Genomic DNA, 4,604 nt, shown 5'->3' with positions numbered 1-4,604 from the left:
AAATGTGTGTAGGTGCGCTCTCGCTCTCTCCACCCCATATATGTGTGCGTGCGTGCCTGTCTCCCTCTCTCTCTCTGTGTGTGTATATATATATATATGCATGGATGTATACACACACTATATACACACACACGTATACCTTGCGAACTACCGCTTACAAACTCCAACGATCCGATCCGGATAAACGTTTTAAGCGCCAAGGAAAGCCACCTCATTTGGGTAGATAGTTTTGCAGATTCCCAGAGCGGCTGGGGGTAGGAACGCGCCACCGCCAGCAACTCTTCCCTTGCAGCTAGCAGCGTCCCTCTCCTTTCGAAAAGATGGCGGGAAATTGCATTTGCCTCTAAAACCGAGAGTTGATTGGGGGCAAAGGCCTCCTTGGACGGGGTTAAATCTCTTCTGCCTTCACGCCGAAAGGAGAGAAAAGGCTTTTCAGGAAGAAAAAAAAACCCATTTCAAGAGAGCGCCTCCCGCAACCGAGAAGTTGTTGCAACAAACCTTAAAAGCTTAGGAATTGAAAGAGAGGGGAAGGGAGGCGGCTGGGTGTGCACATGCGCTTGTAGGCGCAGATGGGTGTGAGCGCATGTGTGCATGTAGGGAAAAGGCGCCGTGGACCAATGTATTTGTGATGGGCAGGAGATGCACCGCGAGGAAGCCAGAGCGCATTACTCAGCTGCATGGGAGCCTGCCCCCCCCCACACCCCTTCCCTCGTGACCTTAGTAAATAGCCCCGCCCCTTCTCCCTCCCCCCCCCCTTTCCCGCCGCTGCCTATAAAAAGGGCGAGCGGCGCGTGGGGAGACCGTGGTAACTTCAGGGGCGAAAGCGAGGTAGACGCGGAGCCGAGCAGCTTTCGGGGTTATAGCTTTGCATTTAGGTTACAGGAGGATTTGTGGGAAGCCTCGCTTGGATTATCCTCCTCATCAGGTCTGCATTATTATTATTATTATTATCATCCTTATTTGAACTCTTAAGTGGGAGTTGAAGGTGCGGGCGAGGGAGAGGAAAAAAGGAGAAAAGGGAGTCGTCCAAGCGGAGCGCGTGTGCAGCGTGTGTCCCGTGTGTATGTAGCGCGGCGGGTGGGAAAGCGGGCGCGAGAGACTGGGCTCCGGGCTGCCGGTCCTTGGATCGGGGCTTCCTTTCGAAGTTCAAGGGAGGAGGCGAGCCTAAAAGCAGCGCCGGTCAGAGGTGACTTGCGTTGTGCAAAGTGGGAGAGGGGAAAAGCAGCGGTGGGCAACTGGAGAGTAACTCTTACCTGGGTGCTTTTGTGGGAGGGGGGTTTCAGCCTTTCTGAGCAAAGGGAAAGTGTGTCAGAGGGAGCCCTGGACGCTCAGTATTGATCCCGCTGTAATGAATGATTCATGTTTAGCGTAGCCTGGAAAGGGGCTCACTCGCTTAGGAATGGGGAGAAGGAGAGAGAGGGAGGAGAGGAGGGGCCCGCTTGGTGCACGGAGCAGCCAAGAAACTCTCCCCCCCACACACACCTTGGAGAAGATCAAGCTTGTGTTGCCCCGTTGCCCTTCTCTCCCCAGACAAGATGAAAGCCCTTTCGCTTACTCTTCTCTGCCTGGGTTCCTGGTTGTTCTTCTTCGGAGTAGATGCAACCAAGATTGAAAGCTGGAACCTGGCAAAGCAAGTGGCTGATCCAAGGGTGCATTCTTTCATCCGCAGCCGGGATGTGAGAGACATCCTGCGGCTGCCCAGGTAATGAAGTCTTCTCACCTGAATGTTGTGACACTCAGAGCATTTGCTGGCAAAGGAAGGATGGGAGGTTTGAGCAAGAAAGGGAGGCTCTCACACCCTTAGAGATGCCTCCCCAGGATGGTTGAAGGTGGGCTCCTCTGGCATGTTGACTTCTAGTCTGTTAAGAAGATAGATGTCATGTCTGCAGGTGCCAAAAGTAAGTCAAGGTGCCTAAAGCTGAGAGGGGCTCGTTCCCCAAAACTGGAATCTTTAGGAAGAACCCTTCTCAGTTTGCTGCAGCTCTGCCCTGCACCTTGGTTTCTTCCCTGGATCTTGCCGAGTTGTGGTTTCTCTGTCATCCTACACTCAGAACCTCTTGTATCACTTTCCTTTTTCTCTGCCTCAGCCAGGAGACCAGACACGTCCTTGTGAAGAGAAAACCAGGTTGCGATTTGTCGACATGTGTTACTCACACATTATCCCATGCTCAACCAATGGACTGACAGTTCCTTGAAAACTGCTCCTCCCGAGTCGCTCACCAAAGAAGGCATTGGGCGCAGGCGGCGCTCTTTCGCTTTCTTGGTCCAAGGATAGGAGTTCATGGCCAGTTTGGTTGAGTTGGAGTCTACTGCGATGCAAATCTGCTTCCAAACTTGGAGAGGATAAAAGAGTTACTTTAGCCCCCTGATGGTGAAAAGGAGGAACGGGCAAATGCCCTCCAAGGACTCAGGCATTAGGCTACGGCAGGAACAGGTGACCAAACTCTGCACCCCTCCCTAAGTATCTTGTGGAATAAAGACTGGATGGAAGCTACAGAAGCACTCTTTCGTCAAGTTAGGTGGTGATGGTGCTGCTGGTGGCTGGCTCTTCTCTACTTCGGGGTGACTGCTGAGAATTGTTGTGGGCAGAAACACATTACAGCCTGTGTCAAAACACATATTGCATCAGTTTCTAGTCACAATGTCATTTAATGTAACAACAGCACCAGCTAGTGGCATGATTTATCATCATTCCAGAACTGCTATGTGGTTCCTCAAGAATATCCCCAAGTCAGCATGGCATATTTTTATTCCTAAGTAATGTTTTGGAATGCAGTAAATGGATTATTAAGAAACTTGAAAATAAAGTATTCTTGTAGATCCTAGAACAATGTTTTTAAATATTAAACTATTACGTTGGCTGGGAAATTCTCAAGGTTGTACATTAACATCAATTGCAATACTGATTTAAAACTAGTAAAATAATATGCCCTGAAGACATTGGCTAATAATACTAGGCAATAATACCATAATAATAAGCAAAAGAAAATAAAAAGGTTTGTTTTATAGACACCAAAGCCCTGCTCTTATGAAATGCTTAATCTAGTAGTAAGACACTAGTCTAGTCAAATTACCATTTGATAGTACCACCAGATTAGATTAACTGTGTCAGAAGTTGCATTTGGAATATGGTCTTCCCGCCCTCTTCCCTAAATCCCGGGGATGTTGTCAGGAGACTCCTGGCAAGGTTTCATTTCCAGCCCTTTTCCTGTTGCCTGAGCAGATACCCAATTCTCTGTGGCTTGGCTGTTACAACTAAGCAACATTGGAAGGCCTGTTCTTGCTGCTGGTCCTGGCAGTGAGATCTCTAATGGAGAGGGTGGCTTTCTCACCCTTTCCTCGGCTGCTCCATGGTGCATGACCCGATGGGCAAAGTGGGGCAGTTGACAGGCTCTGGCACTTTGGTGACCTGCATGAAACAGAGTTGGCTTAACCTTGTGCACGACTGAGTCAGCTTCCCACAGCCGCCTCAAAGTGCTGTGGAGTAGCCCCCATGTACATGAATGTCTTTAACTCAACATTCCTTATAGATAAGACTTTTAGATGCCAAAACCTAAAAAATAGGATTTAGCTCATCCACAGATGGGCTTCTTTGCCAGTACATATAGTAATACCTTTTAAAAGTGCCTGTATTGGAAACTTCAATATAAATAAAGATGTGAGGCAAGGATGCCCCCTATCCCCTCTATCATTTATATTAACCCTAGAAGTTCTACTTAGACAAGTTAGACAAGACCAGGAAATAAAATGTCTGAAGATAAAAAAGAAACAATGTAAAGTCCAAGCATTTGCTGATGATTTGGTATTTATTTTGAAGGAACCATTAGAAACAGGACCCAAATGGTATCTCTGGACACCTGCATAACTGGATAGAAGCATTCCTGCCAAACAGACAACAAATGGTCAAAATTGGGAGTGTCCTATCAAATTCTGTACCTGTCAACAGTGGTGTCCCCCAAGGCAGTGTTCTAAGACCAACTCTCTTCATACTCTAGATAAATGACCTCTGTAATCATATTAAGATCAACTGCATTCTCTTCGCTGACGATGTAAAGCTATTCAACCAACAATACTGCTACCCTTCATTAAGACCTCAACTATGTATCAGAATGGACAAACAAATGGCAACTTCAAATCTCAACAAATAAATGCTCTGTCTTACATATTGGCAAAAAAAAATCAGAAAATAAAATATAAGCTGAATAGTCAAGACCTTGTTGATGATCCAAACTCTGTCAAAGACCTTGGAGTACTCATCTCTAATGATTTAAGTGCTAGAGCCCACTCTAGCACTACATAGCCAAAAAGGCATTAAGAGTTGTTAACCTAATCCTGCGTAGCTTTTTCTCAGGTAATATTACACTACTAACTAGAGCATACAAACATTTGCTAGACCAATACTTGACTACAGCTCATCAGTCTAGAACCCGCATTACATATCTGATATTAATACAGTTGAGAAAGTCCAGAAATATTTCACAAGAAGAATTCTCCACTCCTCTACTCATTGCAGAATACCTTATGCCACCAGACTTGAAATTCTAGACTTAGACAACCTAGAACTATGCCACCTTTGGTCCGATCTAAGTATAGTACATAAAATT

General features: G+C 46.5%; 1 non-coding gene across 1 annotated transcript; it reads left to right on the top strand.

Annotated features, from left to right (window-relative positions):
- The first annotated feature begins 745 nt into the window (after window positions 1-745).
- LOC113430202 (uncharacterized) lies at window positions 746-2,570 on the top strand. The gene is made up of 3 exons (XR_015746662.1): window positions 746-925; window positions 1,531-1,702; window positions 2,088-2,570. It is a non-coding gene; the product is annotated as an uncharacterized LOC113430202 (transcript).
- Window positions 2,571-4,604: the final 2,034 nt, after the last annotated feature.

This window comes from Notechis scutatus, chromosome 1, assembly GCF_049901735.1.
Source record: "Notechis scutatus isolate UNSWTSFEM ecotype Mainland chromosome 1, rNotScu1.2, whole genome shotgun sequence".
In the NCBI taxonomy this organism is placed as follows: domain Eukaryota; kingdom Metazoa; phylum Chordata; class Lepidosauria; order Squamata; family Elapidae; genus Notechis; species Notechis scutatus.
This window is presented reverse-complemented; position numbering and strand designations above follow the sequence as displayed.